This window comes from Chrysochloris asiatica, unplaced genomic scaffold (genome assembly GCF_000296735.1).
Source record: "Chrysochloris asiatica unplaced genomic scaffold, ChrAsi1.0 scaffold00019, whole genome shotgun sequence".
NCBI classification, from domain to species: domain Eukaryota; kingdom Metazoa; phylum Chordata; class Mammalia; order Afrosoricida; family Chrysochloridae; genus Chrysochloris; species Chrysochloris asiatica.
The window spans coordinates 133,951-153,776 of record NW_006408537.1 but is presented as its reverse complement, the minus strand read 5'-3'; the positions used below and the strand labels follow the sequence as shown (position 1 = coordinate 153,776).

The 19,826-nt window shown below is 37.3% G+C and overlaps 1 pseudogene; it reads right to left on the bottom strand.

Annotated features, from left to right (window-relative positions):
* Positions 1–15,170: 15,170 nt before the first annotated feature.
* On the bottom strand, positions 15,171–16,343 carry LOC102813112 (annotated as a pseudogene).
* Positions 16,344–19,826: the final 3,483 nt, after the last annotated feature.

The following is a 19,826-nucleotide window of genomic DNA, read 5'->3' as shown; positions in this document are numbered from 1 at the left end:
TCAAAGTAGAGTTGACTTTAATGACATGAATGAAGCATAGCTCTCAGGGCATTCATTTGCTGATGGGACATAAATCAGGATGATAGGAAATGGTTGACACTGCCCATTAACAATAGGAACATGGAATGTATAAAGTGCAAATCTAGAAAAATTTGAAATAATAAAAACTGAAATGACTCATATAAAGATCAATATCCTAGGAATTAGTGAGCTGAAATGGACTAGTTTTATCCATTTTGAATGAGTTAATTGTATGGCTTACTATGTTGGGAATGATAAATTGAAAAGAAATGACATTGCTTTTATCATTAAAAAGAGCAGTTTAAGATCTATTGTGAAGTATGTTGTCTATGATAGATAACATCTATAAGACCAAATTTACTCACTAACCACCAACACCAATGATGAGTCAATTGCAGAATTCTACCAGCTTCTTCTGTCTAAAACTGATCAAATATATAATCAAGATACATTGCTAAGTAATAGTGAATGAAACATGAAAGTTGGAAATAAAAAGAAAGAATCAGTAATTGGAAAACATGGCCTTGGTGAGAGAAACAATGCTGGAGATTGTATGATAGAATTTTGCAAGACCAATGATTTACTAATTGCAAATACATTTTTAAAACAACATAGACAAAGAGTATATACGTGGACCTCACCAGACAGAATACACGGGGATGAAATTGAGACATCTGTGGGAAGAGATGACAGAAAAGCTCAATATCATTAGCCAAAATAAGGCCAAAGGACAACTGTGGAACAGACCACCGATTGCTCATATGTAACTTCAAGTTGAAGCTGAAGAAAATTAAAACAAGTCCATGAGAACCAAAATATGACCTTGAGTATATCAAACCTGAATTTTGAGACCATCTCATGAATAGATTTGATTCATCAGACATTAATGACTGAAGACCTGACGAGGTGTGAGATGACATCACACACGAAGAAAGTAAAAAGATATAAAAAAGACAGGAAAGAAATAAGAGATCAAAATGGATGTCAGTGAAAACTCTGAAATTTGCTCTTAAAGGTAGAGAAGTTAAAGTTACTGGAAAAAATTAAGTAAAAGCAGAACAGAAAATTCCAGATGGCAGCTTGAGAAGACGAAGTCAACTATTATAGTTAAATGTGCAAAGATCTGGAGTGAGATACAAAAGGGGAACACTCTCAGCATTTCTTAAGCTGAAAGAATTGAGTAAAAAAATGTAAGCCTCAGATTGCAATATTGAACATTTCTATAGGCAAAATATCAAAGGATGAAGGAAGCATCAAAGTGAGATGGAAGGAATACACAGAGTCACTGTACCAAAAGAATTGGTCAACCAGTTCAAGAGGTAGCTTATGATAAAAAACTGATCATACTGAAGGAGAAATTCAAACTGCATTGAAAATATAGGCAACAAACAAGACTCCAGGAATTGTCCAGATTTGTCTTTCAACAAACTGTTGCAACACTGGAGGTACTCACTCATCTATGTCAAAAAATTTGGAAGGAAGTTACCTGGCCACCTGACTGGTACAGTCAGTTCTGGCCATTCCAGAGAAAAGTAACCCAATATCATTAATATTACATGTGAGCAAAATTTTGCTGAATATAATTCAAAACTAGTTGCAGCATTACATAGAAAGGAAACTTTCAGAAATTCAAGCGAGATTCAAGAGGATGTGGAATGAGGGTTATCATTGCTGACATCAGATGGATCTTTCAGAAAGCAGAGACTAATAGAATGATGTTTACTTGTGCAGTATTGACTATGCAAATGCATTCAACAGTGTGGATCTTAGCAAACTATGGATGACATTGTGAAGAATGGGAATTCCAGAACACTTAATTGTGCTCATGAATAACCTGTACATAAACAAGAGGCAGTTATTTGAGCAGAACAAGATACTGATTAGGTTAAAACCAGGAAATGTGTTTGTCAGGGTTATATCCTTTCACCATACTTATTCAATCTATATGCTGAGCAAATAATTCAAGTATCTGGATTATACGAAGAAGATAATGACATCAGGCTTGTAAGAAGACTCATTAACAACCTGTGATATGCAGATAATGCAACAATGTTCATGAGGAAAACAACTTGAAGCACTTACTGATGAAGAGCAGTCATTACAGCCTTCAGTATGAATTGCTCCTCAATATAAAGAAAATAAAGAAAATCTTCACAATTGGACCAATAAATAACAGCATGATAAATGGAGGAAAGACTGAAGTTGTCTAATACTTCATTTTGCTTGGATCCACAATTAGTACTTATAGAAGCTGGAAGCAGTAGTCAAGAAATCAGGTGACATAATTGCATTAGGCAAATCTGCTGTAAAAAAACCTCTGTAAAATGTTCAAGAATAAATATATCAGTTTGAAGACTAAGTTGTGTCTGACCCAAGTTATGGCCTTTTCAACCACCTCATATGTATGTGAAAGTTGGACATTGAATAAGGAAGACCATAGAAGAACAGTTATTTTTTAATTATGAAGTTGGAGAAGAATATTGAATATACAATTGACTGCCAGAAGAACAAACAAATCTATCTGGGAGGAAGTATAGCCAGAAAGCTCCTTAGACGTGAGGATGCTGAGACTCCATCTCTTATACCTTGGACATATTTTCAGGGACATCCTGTCTCTGGAAAATGGTATCATGCTTCGTAAAGTGGAGGGTCAGCAAAAAAGAGGAAGACTCTCAAGGAAATTGTTTGACAAAGTGGCAGCAACAATGGACTCAAACATTAACAATTGTGAGGTAAGACTGGGTAGTGGAGTCTGACCCAATTTGATGATACGTAACAATAGCATGGTCAGCAGTTCAAAACTACTAGTTGTTCCACGGGAGAAGGATGAGGCATTCTGCTCCTGTAAAGATTTACAGCCTCGGAAACCCTGTACAGGGTCGCTATGAGTCGGAACCGACTACACAGTACACAGCCACCACTTCCAACAATAGCAACAACACGGTGCTTTCCATATCAGGAGCAAACAATGCTTGGGATAACCCAAAATACTCCAGTTTTATGATGTAATTTTTAGTCTTTTCTCAAATCTGCCACATATTTACAGAGTATAGGGGTAAATTACTCAATAAGCAAGTATGCATCACTTACTTGTGCTTATCTACTAATCTGTACTTAAAACTTCAATGAGTTTCATATATTCACTATAGATTAGTAAGTAAGTATAAGTATGCCCCCATGCTTACCTTGCTTACTGGGTAATCTTTCCTGTCAAGGATAGTACATTTGAGAAGAGGCTTGGATTCTGTTATAGGGTGGGGAAAGAGATATATCCTAGCCACACATAAAAGGGTAATCTTTGATGTGGTGAAAACATGTGAAACTGTTCTCTAAAGATTAGCAAATAAGCATAATTTAAGAGATGACATCACACATAGAGAAAGCAAAGAGTCATTAAAACGACAGAAAGAAAAAGCAAAATGGATGTCAGAAGAGACTGAAACTTGTTCTTGAATTTAGAGTGGTTAATTGAATAAAAGAATGAGAAAGTAAAAGCTAAACAGAATTTCAAAGGGCAGCTTGTGCAAACAAAATAAAATATTATAATGAATGTGCAATGAATTATAGTTAAAAAAGAAAAAGAGAACGTGTTTGGCTTTTCTCAAGCTAAAAGAACTGAAGAAAAAATTGAAGCATTGAGTTGTAATATTGAAGGATCCTATGTGCAAAACATTATTTAATGCAAGAAGCATCAAAAGCAAATGGAAAGAATACAAAGTCACTACCAAAAAGAATTGGTCAACGTTCAACCATTGCATCATATGATTAAGAGCTGATAATATTAAAGAAAAAAAAAAAAAAATCCAAGCTGCACTGAAGGCAAGATTCCAAGATTTGATGGAATACAAACTGAAATGCTTCAACAAACTGATGCAACATTGAAAGTCTTTAAGTGTCTATGTCAAAGTGTTTGAAAGATAGCTACCTGGCCAACCAAGTGGACAGGATCCATATTTGTGTCCATTCCAAATAAAGGTGATCCAACAAAATGTAGAAATAATTAAACAATATCCTTAATAACACATGCTAGTAAGATTTTATAGAGAATTCAAAAATGATTGTAGCAGTACATTGACAGGGAACTGTCAGATATTTAAGCTGTATTCAAATGAGGACATGAAAAGAGGACTGTTCAGAAGAGAAAAAGGAAAGAGGAACTCAATGAGATGGTTCTTGGCTGAAAATAGAGAAAGATGTTTACCTGTGTTTTACTAACTATACAAAGGTATTTGACTAAGTGGATCAAAAAATTAGGTGTAGCATTGTAAATAAAGGGAATTTCAAAGAACTTAATTGTACGTAGACCAAGGGGCAGTCCTTCAAATAGAACAAGGAAAGTTGTGCATCAGTGTTGTATCTTATCTTCATACTCATTCAATCTGTATGCTGAACATACAATATGAAAAACTGGACGATATGAAGAAGAATGGAATGTGGTATCAGAATTGGAGAAAAACTCATTATCAGTCTTCAATATTCAGATGATATAATCATGCTTGCTAAAAGCAAAGAGAACTTGAAGCACTTACTGATGAAGATGAAAGACAATAGCATTCAGTATGGATTACGTCTCAGTGTAAAGAAAACAAAAATCCTCACAACAGGACCAATAAACAACAGCAGGATAAATGGATAAAAGTTTGACGTTGTCAAGGTTTTAATTTTACTTGGCTCTAGAATCAATACTCACAGAAGCAGCAGTCAAGAAATCAATCTGTGTGTTTCAGTAGGCAAATCTGCTCTAAGAAAACTCTTTACAAGGTTTTTTTCCTTTTTTTTTTTTTTGGTTTCAAATCATAGCTATCACCATGAGGACTAAGGTAGGACACCTGGCCAAGTCATAGTATTTTTTTGACTCTACATGCGTTTGATGCCCAAGGGACTTTGTGGTGGGGGTGAGAATGGGGGACAGAGGACTTAGCAGGAATAGTGTTAGGAGTTGAATTGTATCCCTGGGAGAACAATATTCTAACTTTTATTGTGAATTAGACAAAGTTTACAGACTATATCACCAGTGTAAAATTTGACAATTCATATACATTTTAATTCATCGAATTCATTGCGATCCCCTACATATAACATCACTTATTCCCCTTCTTCCTTGTGTATCTTGTTTCCATTCCTCTTTCTTTCCTAACTTTTGTAAATTTGTCCTTGGATAAATATTGCCCCTCTGATCTCAGATGGTTAGTTATTCTAAGATGTGTGTACCTCACTAGTATTAGTGTTCTCCTTATATTTATTGATTGGTTGGACATGGGGGGTCCCAGACCTGAAGGGTGACTAAGGGCCACTGTCTCAGGGTTACACTAGTATGTATGCTTGGTCTTTTGTGTGTGTGTGTGTGTGTGATTTTGAGTTTTTTCTTACATTTTTCTCCAACTCTATACAGGGCATTCAATGTGATTCCTTTTAAAAGGAGTGGCTAGTGGTAGCTGAGCACCATCTAATTCCAGCCCCAGGGTTGTGAGGACTGGTATTCACATGGCCCATTAAATCTGCTGTACTAATTGCTTCCATGGGTGTTCAATTTTCATTCTTCTTTCCTCTAGATTGGGAGAGACCAAGAGTTGTACCTAATGTGACTGCTTATGAGGTTTTAAAAACATGTCTTTGTGGACTATATTATATCAATTGACCATGTTGTCCCTCCAGGCTCAGGGGCTCATTCACTTAAGGTGTTTGGTTATGTCTAAGTTTTCTTCATTTGACCTCTGGATGCTCCACTACATTCATGGATATATTTGCTGCAAAGGCAAATACCCACATACAAATATCCTCAAACCAGCATATATCCATACATCCTTACTAGATGTAGGGAAACTAGAATTTCTGCCTTAAGATTACACTTTAAAAAATAGAAGATTACATTTTATCTAAAATTTACATATTTCTTTACAGGTCAGGACAGGGAGATTTGGGGTAGTTGAGAGGAAAATGAGTTGGTTGTTCTTATGTTCCATTGAGTAGGTGCTGACTTGTAGCAACCTTATATAGAGTTTCCAAGGAGCATCTGGTGGGTTTGAAATGCTGACTTTGTGGTTAGCAGTCCAATGCTTATCTTACAGAGTCACACCTACTAAGGGGGTATAAAATTATTAAAGGATGGATTCAATGACAAAAGGTAGAGAAATATTTTTAAACAGTCAAGTGTTGTAGTTAAGTGCCACCGAGTCTGTTCTGACCCATAATGACCCTGTACAGGGTTTCCGAGGCTATAAATCTTTACAGGAGCAGAAAGCCTCATCTGTCTCCCACAGAACAGCTGGTAGTTTAGAATTGCTGACCTTGTGGTTCACAGCCCGATTCGTAACCACTACACTACCAGAGCTCCTTAGGCAACCAATTAGCTAGGTCTAAAAACATGGCCTACAAGAAAAGCCATTATGCAAAATTAGAGCCATCAGCTTTAGGGGAGAAATGTTAGATTTCTGATTGTGACAGAAAAGACAGGGAGAGGGGACAGATTTCTATTTGAGTACCCCCCCAATTCTGTTAATAGGCTTCATGTCTCACTATACACCCTTTTCTTATTGGATTCTATTGAAAATTTTATTCCTGTTAAGATTAGAAGCAAATTGATAGAACTTGGATCTCTTACCTTCTTTGTCTTCATTAGCTGATGATGCTAATTATGTATTAAATGCGAATGCTCTGGGACTGTCTTGTTTTAGTTAGAGATCAAGGCCTGTGAAATCTTAAGTGCCATATTTGATTACATTCCCAATAGTAAAAGTTTACTCTATATTGTTAATTTGAGGGATTGATTCTGCTGAGCTTGAAGTGATAGCCCATATGAGAGGGTTTCACAAAATTCATGGAAAACTTTCATTATCTTTTTTTTTTTTTTTGGTAACTTTTTATTGTGAACTGAGCAATAGTTTACATGGGAGAACATCGATTTTACATCATCGTTTCATTGCAATGATTACAATTCTTCTGTGCATCATCATTCAACAGTATTTGCTTCCATTCCCTGTTTTGTTTGTTTCTTTTTTTGGGGGGTGGGGTGGGGGGGGGTTGTACACAGAAACACTCAAGAATATATAATAATTTAAACAACCAAAGGGCACATTCTGCAAGTCTGCCTCCTGGTTGCCAGCACCTAGTCCCTCTCTTTCCATAAGTCCAGAGTCCTCAGCCGCTCCCTCTCTTCATGTCCTCATCTCTACCTCCATCTCTGGCATCACTGCTTCTCTGGGCCCTGCACTCTGCTTGTGCTCTTTTCTCTTGATGGTCCTAGGGTCCTCTGTTTCTCTAGTGTAAGATTAATTACTACCCCATTTTTGTTACAAAATTTCTACCTTTACAATTGTGACAGTCACGATTAGTCATAATAATTACTACTGAATCATAAGAATATTATCTCCATCTCTTTTCACCAGACACATCTAAACAAGATGAAAACTATTCAGTAAGGACTCTACCTTCCCCTGCACACTCTTAAACTAAACTCCCTCTTAAAAACTTGTAAGCCAGTCACTTCAAGCCTTTATCACCCCCTCATTTTAGGTAGCCAATGCCTAGTTGCCCATTGCTATCTACCCTATATACAGAGGGGATAGGATTGATAACTTCATGTGAAGACTCCTTCCCTCTCAGTTGGTATTTTGAGCTAATACATCCAAAAGTATAGCTCAAGTTAATCAAATTGTAGAAATTTACACTCGTTTCCTTTATCAAAAAATATTATTATTTTTGTTTTTTCTATAGTTGAGTTCTGATTATCAAGCCATTGATGCTAGGTCAAATGGGTACTATCTGCAAGTTTGGGCATTCTTGCGAGTCTCCACTCACTTCATATTAGCTAAATGCTTCACTCTCAGGTCTAGCCCTCTGTGGCTATGTCTTTGTCCATGGGCTCAGGAATCTCCAGGTCTTACGACACTTTGGATCAATCAGTCCTTCCTCTTGCTCTCATCTTTAGGACAATGGGAGTTTATGGAGCATAGTTGAACTCAGCCCATTTCTTAATTTCTGCCTTTCCTCCTCTTCCACTCACCAATATACCAACATGGTTGCCAGCAACCTTATATGCCTGCTCATGTGTTCCCTTTGAGTTTCAGTCTTGTAGGGGGGTTTTTCCTGAAGGGATTCCATTATCTTTTAATTCAATTTTTCCAGGAAATTTTGTAAGCCCCCTCTTATATAATTAAGATTGCAATGCCTATTTTCTTCAAGTACAAAGCATTATTTTTAACTACAAGGTGTTAAAATTTAATAGTTGGAAGATCAAAGAAATAAGTCATTTCATCTCTATTTAGCAGACTCAAGTTTAGATAGTTCAATGTTTTACTTAAGTTCATACTAGTGTGGTAAGTAAATGTAAGCAGAGACTCTGGGTTCTAGGGAAGCTTAAATTACCCAACTATAATCAGTTTCTTAGTTTTGTATCCAACAAATACTATGAGAAAGCATATTCCCCATGGGACTGAAATGGTGTACTAGATTACATTTCATATTATTAATTTTAGGGGAAAAGAAGCAACACGTCTTTATCTTAAAAATTAGAAGTAAATAGCATAGCATCATTAGACATGCCAGTCAAGTTCAACAGCTGCCCTCAATCTTTCTTTTAAAATGCAGTGTCTCAAAATAGACAGGATAAGATTTATAAAAATAGATTTGTCTGTCACTTCTAATTTTACATTTTGCAAGCAAGTTGTGCTTCAATGAAAATTTTCAGATAGATTGAGCATCTGGCAATTGACTGTCATGATTTCCATGGTTTGGAGTCAGAGACTACAAAGGATAATTGGTAAAGATATTTTTGTTGTTGTTTTAATTGACTAAATGATTTTATCTCAGTAACCTAATGACAGATGGTGAGTTTAGTTATTACCAACTTGTTTTTATGAGAAGAAGGACATCGAAGAACCAAAACATTGAGTCATTCACTGTTGAAGCAGTGCATTATTATAGAATGAGTTCTAGCTGTGGACCGTAGTCTTGGCTTTGTAATTAATTGGCTTTGTGTTTCTGGACCCATCTCTGCATGTTTGGACTTTTATTTCCTCAGCTGTAATACAACAGAGAATATTTTTCTATTACTTAAAGTGTGGTCCATGTACCAGCAGCATCAGCATCAACTGGAAACTTGCTAGAAATAGACCATTTCACTCAGAACTTACAAAATCAGACCTGCATTTGAAAAGATCCCAGGTGATGCCTAACCACATTGCATGCAGTTCAGGAAATCCTAGTTTTGAGAATTTTAAGGATTTCTTCCACTTATAATAGTTGATGATTTTAGGCTGACAGGTTATGATAACATTCTACAAGCTCTAGTAGAGTGCCTGAAAAACAATACATTATAAATGAATAAACAAATGAAAATAGTTAACTTCACCTAAGCAATCTTCAAAGATAATCATCTGGACAAACATGATCTAGTAAGTCATATTGTTATTATTATTATTTTGTGTCATTGAGTTGATTCTAACTTATAGAAATGCTATGTACAACAGAGGAAACACAATTTGATCTTGTGCCATCTTCAATTTACAATTGTTGCTTTGTTTGAGTTCATTAGTGCAACAACTGAGTCACTCTATCACATTCAAGTTCGTCTTTTTCACTGATTCTTGACTTTGCCAAGTCTGATGTCCTTTTCTAGGGACTGGTTCATCCTAATAGGTATTTCTAAAATTCAAGAGACAAAGGTTTGCCATTTTTGCTTCTAAGGGATATTCTGACTGTACTTTTTCCAAGATAGACTTGTTCATTCTTTTGGCAGTCTATAGTATATTCAATGTTCTTCTCCAACACAATAATTCAAATGCATCAGTTCTTCTTAAGGCTTCCTTATATATTGTCCAGATTTCACATGCATTATGAGGCAATTGAAAGGTACCATGGCTTGTGTCAGGTGCACCGTAATTCTCAGGGTGACGTCTATGTTGTTTAACACTTTAACAGGGTCTTTTTGCAGATGTAAATCATACCTGAATTCAACTTTTTCCCCACATATTAACACGAAGCCCTGCCTTTTCATATTCACTTTCTCTTTTTAAACAAAACCACTTATTCTCACATTTAAAGAATAGTTGCTCTTGACGTCTCCCTGAAGTTGCTGATTCTATGTGGTACAAACACCAAATCAATCTTTTCCTCAGAAGCAGCTTTCCTTCCCCTTCCTCAGTCCATCTCTTTAGACACCATGTTACTGCCAGACCATTTGCACCACCTGCTCATTAAATGTCAATTGATGGGAAGACAGAAGACACCTGGTGACTGTGAAGTCGGTTCAATACTCTGAGGGGAATGGACAAATTGGTAAAAAGGCACAAAGATACAAAGAACTTGGGAATCCAGTGAGCTCAGTTTCAGAGGAAGGAGGGACAAGGCAGAGCAGGTTGCGCTTCTAAGGCCCAGGGCAATCTTTTAATTTCCTGACCTTGTGCTCTGTGAGCTTGGCCCTGCAAGGGGAGAGAGATTCCTTAGGAAGCAGGGTACATAACATTTTCTGCTGAATAGCTGCTTCCTGCAAAGTAAATGATACCCGGTGAGCCTGCTAAGGTACCTGTTGGAGTGGAGATTATTTTATTTCTGAAAGGGCATCTGTGTTTCCAAGTTGCTAGCTAGGTCATCGTTTCTAATTCCACAAAGCATCCATAGTGATTTCATATCACTTCTGAAAGTAGCTGCAGACTGAAAAAGCCAACTATAACCTGCAGAAATATGGCCAGAAGGCTACTCACTAGAAGATTGGGCCTTAGAGAACCACATGAAGGGCCCCAGGCCAAAGTTAGACATACACTCCTAGACAGACACTAAGGATCCTCAACGGTCAGTCAAACATCTCCTTCTCAGCCTAGAATTACTCAAAACTGTTACATACTTAGGTCAAGGTTTAAATTTCTAACAGAAAGTGACTATGTTCTGCTTCATCTCAACTGACTATTGTTGATTAAAAGCAACAGTAGTGCTGATAGAGTCCTGGTGTGATGATGTAGGATAAGCACTAGACTGCTAACCACAAGGTTGGTGGTTCAAAAGTCAGCAGTTGCTCCTCAGAAACCTATTAGTTGGAACCACTTGGATGACATGTAACAGCAACAGTGTTGGTAGGCGTGAATACATATTTTGATCTTGAAGCATTAAAAAGATCACTCTGGAATTCTTTGTAACTAGTTAATTAGAGCAGTTTTTATGGGAGAGATGAACCCTGGTAGCACAATGGTTAAGCACTTGACTGCTAAGCAAAAGCTCAATGATTTGAACCAACTAGTTACTCTGGGGGAGAAATATGTGGCCATAAGGATTTACAATCTTAGAAATCCTTTGACTAGTTCTACTCTGTTCTATAAGGAACCCTGATGGCATAGTGGGTATTGAATTGGGCTGCTAACTGCAAGATCAGCAGTTCAAATGTACTAGCCACTCCTTTCTGTGCTTGTAAAGATTTATAGCCTCGGAAAATCTATACAGGGTCACTATGAGTTAGAACTAATTCCACTGCACACAACCACCACCACCACCACTCTGTCCTACAGGGTCATTATGAGCCAGAACCGACTAATTGGCAATGAGTTTGGTTTTTGAATATGGAAGAATGGAATGACTAAGTGAAAAGTCTTTGTGCCAGAATCCTGTTTTTAAAATTTGTGTAACTTTGGGCAAATGACTTAATCATTCTCTGTCTCAGTTTCCTTATTGTAAATGGGACAATGATAGGAATTTATCACATGGGCTTGAGTAAGGAATGAACTAATACATGTATAGTATTAAAAAACCAGAGTGTGGTATCTAGAGTTAACTGTTACGCAGTTTGCTGTTATTGAAGAAATAAGATTTTTTTAAAAAACTTGTTTTCTGTGGGAAATTGAAGCTAATTAAAGCAACTGTTATGATCAGCATTCTGTATGGATTCTAGGACCAAAGGAAGGTGATAAACCTCTCCGATCTTCCCACTCCCTATCAAACTTTTTCTCTCATTACCTTATTATTTGACTCCTGGCTTCTGTCAGAGAAAATAAAAAACAACAACAACAAAAATCTATGTAATGATTCTTTCCTATAGTGTCTTCCTTGTCAGCAACTGCTCCACTACAAGTAGATATTGATGTATTGAAGGTTCCCTCAAGCTTGTTCAAACAGGGAATTAACTTTAATTCTCAGCAATGAGAAGGGGCTCAGTTTGAGCCAAAGTATCTTGCTGCCTTTAAAACTAAGTCCAGGCCCTCACAATTGGTTAAGTCAAGGGTCTCAAGCTTTAATGCCCAAAGAGGTCATCTGAATGAGTGAAGTAAGCAGAAATAAGAAACATCAGCCTTTCTCCCCACCTCCCCCTTACTTTAGACAAAGAGACGAGGCCTGATGGCACAGTGGGTTAAACTTTGGGCTGCTAATGGAAAGTTACCAGTTTGAACCCACCAGCTGCTCCATGACAGAAGATGAGGCAGTCTACTTTTGTAAAGATTTACAGCCTCAGAAATCCTAGGGGAAATTTCAACTTTGTCCCATAGGGTTGCTATGAGTTGCAATCAAATTAATGGCAATGTTTGTGTTTTTTTGTAGATAAAAATGTGGTTACAGATATACATTGTTCTACTCACAGACTAATGATTGTACAAGTGCAGTGACTAACATTCATGACTTATGTAAGTTAGGAATAAAATAACAAGTACTGGAGACAGAGAAAGGAGAACTGATGGTGCAGTGGTTAAGCACACAGTTGCTAACTGTAAGGTCTACAGTTCGATCTCACCAGCCACTTGAGGGGAGAGACATGTAGCAATCTGCTAACATAAGATTACAGCCTTATGTGCACGTCCAACATGGTTGCTGTGGGTTGGAATCGACTTGAGACAGCAGTGGGTATGGTTTCAGTTTGGTTGGGGAACATGCAAAACTAGAACCCATGTGATCCTGTTACTCAATTGTAGAAGATTATTACTCTGCAAGCCCACTGTTGCTGAATTTTGTTATGTTTTGAAGATAAATAAAAAATCTGGAATTTAAAAAATGTGAAATCTTTGGGTTTTACAATGTAAGTTTAAAAATTTTCAGATGTCAGAACACAAAGTAAGTAAATAAAACATATTTATAATTTGAAGCTGGCTCATGGGCCACAGTTTTACTATAGCTGAGTTAAATTGAATGAGCAAAGATAAATCTCTATGCTACTCAATATAAAGAACATTGTGTGAGCCTGGTATAAGAGTAGGCACTGTAGGGAGAGAAAAAAAGCCTTTTAATTCAGTTTAGAAGACACGCATCATGCATATGAGGACATTTTATTTTGATATCATTTCAAAAATGTTGCAAAAGTATACCAAACTCTCCAAATATGTTTAATATTTTACCAAATATGCTTTCTTATTCCCTTTGCCTTGCTCATTCAATGTTTCAATTTCTGTTTGTCTCTCTTTCTTTGTGCATATGTATATGTGTACACACACACCGGAGTCCTGGTGTGGCGCTGTGGGTTAATGCACAGGACTACAGTCAGTTTGAACAGAAAGGTTGGCAGTTCAAACTCAGAAGCTGGTCCTTGGAAACCTTATGCAGGGTCACTATGGGTCGGAACTGACTCAATGGCCTTTAACAACAAGAACACACACACATCCTATATATTTTCCTAAAATCATCTAACAGTACGTTGTAGATACAATGTCCTTTGATTTCTAAATATTTAATGTAGTTCCTAAAAACAAGAAAATCCTATTATATAAAAACCCAACCAAACCCAATGTCATTGAGTTCTTTCCACATCACAGTGATCCTATCACACAGAGTGGACCTGCCTCAGTGGGTTTCCAAGGTTGTAAAGAAAACAAAAATCCTCACCACTGGACCAATAAACAGCATTCTTATCAATGGAGAAGAGATTGAAGTTGTCAAGGACTTCATTCTTCTTGGATCAACTATCAACACTTGCAGAAGCAGCAGTCAAGAGATCAGACGACGTATTGCATTGGGCAAATCTGCTGCACAGGAACTTTTTAAAGTATTGAAGAGCAGAGATGTCAGCTTCAGGACTAGGGTGCGCCTGACCCAAGCCATGATATTTTCAATAGCCTCATATGGATGCGAAAGCTGGACAGTGAATAAGAAAGATCATAGAAGAACTGATGCCTTTGAGTTGTGGTGTTGGAGAAGAATACTGAAAGTGCCATGGACTGCCAAAAGAACCAATAGATCTGTTTTGGAAGAAGTGCAACCAGAGTGCTCCTTGGAGGCCAAGATGGCTAGGCTTCGTCTCTCCTACTTTGGACACATTGTCCAGAGGGAACAGTTGCTGGAGAAGGCTGTTATGCTGGGTAAGGTGGAGGATCAGAGAAAAAGAGGGAGACCCCCAATGAGATGGATCAGCCAGGTGGCATCATTGATGGCGTCAAGTGTGGCGGCAGTAGTGAGGTTGGCCCAGGATCGGACATTGTTTCGTTCTGCTGTGCATGGGGTTGCTATGAGTCGGTTCCAACTCGATGGCACCTGACAACAACAACAACAACAAAATATTTACAGAAACAGATGACCATGACTTTTTCTCATGGTATGACTGGTGGATTTGAACTACTGACCTTTTGGTTAGCAGGCAGGCAGTTAACCATCATACCACCAGGCTCTTCTGTCCTTCTATGTATCATAGTGTGATTTTCAAAATTAGGGAAGAACTAACATTAACACAAAATTATTATCCACTCTATAAATGTAATTCAAACTTCAGGCCCTAGTTATTTTCAGGTTCAGAATCAAGTAGAATGTCACACATTGCATTTGGTGTTTAAGGTTTTTTCCAAAAACCCAAATTTAATGCCATCAAGTTGATTCCGACTCATAGCAAATCAGGATAAGTTTTCCAAGGCTGCAAATCTTTACTGAAATAAAAAGCCTCATCTTTCTCCCATGGAGCAAGATGTGGGTTTGAATTGCCTACCTGTGGTCAGTAGTTCAGTGCTAATGCTACAGCACCAACAGGGCTCCTAAGGCTCCTTGTTGTTCTGACTCATAGCAACCCGAAGAGTGACTGGTAGGCTTAAACCATTGACCTTGTGGTTCATAGTCCAGTTTGTGTGAAAAAATAGGTTTCTGTTTGTTAATCCACCTGTGGTATTTCTGTTGTAGCATCAATAGAAAACAAAGTCATAGACTTATCTATAATATCACTTCCCTGGCTTTTGTTGAATGGAATAGAGGTTCCTTTTTCAAGATGTTGACTTAGCTTCATCAATATCCCAGGGAAAATTAGTAGTTGCCAAAACCAGAACCATTTTGGAAGGGACATCATTTTCAAAAGGACTTCCATTTGAATGAGCAGGTCATCTTTCACCCTTCTGCTTGCTTCATGCTCTTCAGAAGTCCCTCTATAACAACAAATTGACTTTATCTCACCAATAAATATTTGTTGGAGAATAAAATTAAGCCATTTAGAATAAACTCAAACTCTTTTCTGAACTTCAATGCAAGAGGTATTGAAGAGCCATTAAGGAATGTTTCTTTTGCCTTCTGTAGCTACTGATTCAGCAAGTAAAGTCTTTTCTGTCCCAGGGGCACCAGACATGAGCACTCCTTTCCAACATCTTCTAATGTCTTTAAAGAATTTTGGCATCCACATCAGTAACATAATGGCTTCCTTGAGCAACTTTTTGACTTCTACTATATACATGATATATTGGGATTGTGAGAAATTATATCTCTTTCCAAAACTTATATTAAATCTTTATCATATCTATCAAATTGTCTCTTCATAGCTCAGTAACTGCAACAAGTGACTTGTTCTTTTTGTCTCTTTCTTCATTCTGTTCTTTGTTTTCTCAGCAAAAAACAACTTTCTCTCTGTCATTGTAGAGATTTGGGGTAGATGGATGGTGAAGTCTGACAGCTGTACTTCAATGGTTACCGTTTGGTTTAAGGTCTCTGCGCTGAGACTGGTGTTTTCTAGGTACTGGCGAGGATTTTTGTTCAGTAGGTACAGGACCAAATTTGGCCCTCAGAAGTTGAAAGTTCATGTTGTGCAGCTTTCCCATGAAGTGCTGTCTAGTCTAAAGTTATCTAACATTTTCATAATATCCTTAACATGCTTTTTGTTGTTGTTGTTTTTATGTCCCATAGAGTCGATTCCGACTCATAGTGACCCTGTACAGGGTTTCGGAGGTTGTAAATCTTTACTGGAGCAAAAAGCCTCATCTTTCTCCTGCGGAATAGCTGGTAGTTTCGAACTCCTGATCCTGAGGTTAGCAGCTCGATTCGTAACCACTATGCTACCAGAGTTTCTTTAGCGTCCATTTTTATTTCCTGCCAAACCTGTTGCCATCGCTGCTGGAGGTATAGGTCTCTGACTGAGTATAGACACTTATTCATTTGATCAAGAACTCCCTCTTAACAGGACATTGCAAAGTCATCTTTCAGAGTCAGTTTAACAGGATCACTAATCTTAAGGGTCATGCTCAGATGCAAACTGCGGCAGCCTGGTCTTCTAGGGAAATCACCCATCTCCCAATGATTGTGAAGGGCCTAAGGGGCCTCCTGGCAGGCAATGAGAATGTAGGACCTACATCCAAACCCACCAGCTCTACATTCACAGAACCTGGATTGCCCAGTACAATTACCACTACTTCTCCTGTCACAGTGATTCTTAAATTCAGATTACAGTAAACTGCTTGAATTACCAAGAGGGAATTTCTACACAGAACCAAGCAAGATCCGTAGGCTTTTGACTGTCAAATTGATTCTGCAAAATATTCTGGCTTAATGCATCAGGTACATGTAAAAACTTCCCAGGTGCTGATATTTTGATAATTTTAGAACAGTCAGGAAAATGTACAGCATATGAAGTGTTTATGTCCAACATTCTAGATTGTTAAAATTATTCAAAATTCTTTGTGCCTCTTTTTTTCAATCTTTTTTCCCCCCAGTATTTCTAGATAGTGGAATTCCTCCCATTGGAATGGGTAAAAATTAATGATTTAATAAATTGTTCAGTGTGCCTAAATAAAAAGGAATATGGAAGAAAATCCACATTTATTAGCAATATAGTCTCTACTAGATACTGAACTAAAATTTTCTTTTGTTTATCTTGTTACACTTCGCAAAAGTCTGGCAAAACATCCTCCAATTCATAAACTAGGAAACTGAGCTCCTGAGAACAATTTATCTAATAGTTCACAGATATTGAAAGGGAAAATTGGAATGAAACTCAGACTTATTGATTCAAAAATCCATTCTTGGCTACTGCTTTGTGATGCCCCTCAAATCTTTGTGGTTCATAAAGCATTTCCAGAGATTTATTGCCCTAAATGACAAAGCTAGAATTTCCAACACAGGACTAGACAGTGCTAAGAGTTTAAAATCTTTGTCTATATTCCGTTTTATCTTATAAAGAGGCAAAATTTTGAAATTTTGTAAAACGTTAAAATTTTTCAAAATTTTATAATTTTGAAAAATTGTAAAATTATCATTAAAGTGAGGATTGTGGTATCAAACATCTCTGTTGTCTATTTAATCCATACTCAGGTTATTGTTTTATATTTAATCTTGGAAGGACCTAGTAGTGAAAGAAAGTATTAGTATCAAATTTAATAATGAATTATATCTTTGCTACTCTGCTGCCATTTTAGCTACCAATCTATCAAACTTCTCAGGTTTGCACATGCTTTCAAGATCAAATGGATCCAAAGAGTCTTAGAATTGTATTATAAAAAAAAAAAAAAGTGTGGAATAAGAGGAGCAAAGTAAGAAACATGTATAAAATTTGGACAGAATATTTTTTAAATAAGTCCAAAGTAACGGCGATATTTGCTAAATGTTTATTTGGAGTGCAGGTGCCTGGATAGCAAATTTCCAAAAGCAAATGGATGGTATTTCTCAAATATTCTCATTACGTTGTTCTCACACTAAGGATGACACATCACTTCTTGGTATTCATGACAAGTGCATGTCCTGAATTCAAAAATTAAGATACAAGTAAAGGACTGTCAGTACTCATAAAACATTGATGCATAGCCTTTGCCCTTCTAAAATATTATAAAATTTTATAAAAGACAGAGCTTCTGAGGAATTGTTACTCTAAAATAAAGGAGAGTAAAGGAGTCCTGGTGTGGTGCAAAGTTGGTTTGAACTGTAACATTGGAGGTTCCAGCTCACTAGCCACTCCTTGGAAACTCTATATAGGGTCGCTATGTGTCGGAACCGACTTGACAGCAGTTAACAACAGCAACAATAACAACAATGAACCTTAAGAGTTCTGGCGTGGCATGGTAGGATCAGCACTGGACAGTGAACCACAAGGTCAATGGGTCCAACCCACCAGTCACTCTTTGGAAACCCTATACAGAGTCGCTATGAGTCAGAACAACAAGGGGGCCTTAGGAGCCCTGGTGGTGCTGTAACCTTTAGCACTGGACCGCTGACCACAGGTAGGCAATTCAAACCCATGTCTTGCTCCAAGGGAGAAAGACAAGGCTTTCAGCTTCAGTAAAGATTTGCAGCCTCAGAAAACTTATCCTGGTTTGCTATGAGTCAGAATCAACTTGATGGCATTGAGTTTGTGTTTTGGGAAGGAGCCTTAATCACCAAATGTAATGTGTGAAAGCCCATGAATTTTGAACTTGAAAGAAACTAGGGCCTGAAATTTGAATTACATTTATAGAGTAGATACTAATTTTGTATTAATGTTAGTTCCTCCCTAATTTTGAAAAGCACACTATGATACATAGGATAGAAGAGACCTGGTGGTATGATGGTTAAGTGTTTGACTTGCTAACCAGAGATCAGCAGTTCAAATCCACCAGTCACACCATGGGAAAAAGTTATGGTACTCTGCCTCTGTAAATATTTACAACCTTAGAAACTCACTGAGGCAGTTTACCACTCTCTCTGATGGGGCTGCTATGAGTTGGAAAGGACTCAATGACATTGGCTTTGGTTGGGTTTTTATATCATAGGATTTTCTTGTTTTTAGGAACTACATTAAATATTTAGAAGTCAAAGAATTCTGTATCTACAAATTACTGTGAAATGTTTTTAGAAAAATATACAGGATACGTCTGTGTGTATACACACATACATACACATAAAGACAGACAAACAGAAACTGAAGCATAGAAAGAAGAAGGCAAAGGGAAGAAGAAAGTAGATATGGTAAAATATTAAACATATTTGGAGAATTTGCTGTACTTTTGCAACACTTTTGAAAATACCAAAATAAAATATTCTCATTTGCATGATGCATGTCTCCTGAAGTGAATGAAAAGGTTTTTTTCTCTCCCTGCAGTATATAGACCCATACCAGGTATCATGGGCCAGTTCTAAGTTATAAATATGTGTTATTCAGTTGTTCTATGTTCGGACATCTGAAAGTTTAAGCTGACCTTGTAAAACCTAATATTTCACATACTTACTCAATCTGTATGCTGAGAAAATAATCTGAGAAGCTGGATTATATGAAGAAGAACATGGTATCAGTATTGGAGGAAGACTCATTGACAACCTGCTATGTGCAGAAGATACATCTTTGCTTGCTGAAAATGAAGAGAACTTAAAATACTGGCAAAGATCAAGGACCACAGCCTTCAGTATGGGTACCACCTTAATGTAAAGAAAACAAAAATTCTCAGCAGTGGACCAATAAATAACCAATAAGTGGAGACTCTGGTAGTGTAATGGTTACGAATCGGGCTGCTAACCTCAGGGTCAGCAGTTTAAAACTACCAGCTGTTCCATGGGATAAAGATGAGGCTTTCTACTCCCATATAGATTTACAGCCTCGGAAACCCTGTGCAGGGTTGCTGTGAGTTGGAACCATGGCACATAACAACAAGTGGAGAAAAGATTGATGTTGTCAAAGACTTCAATTTGCATGG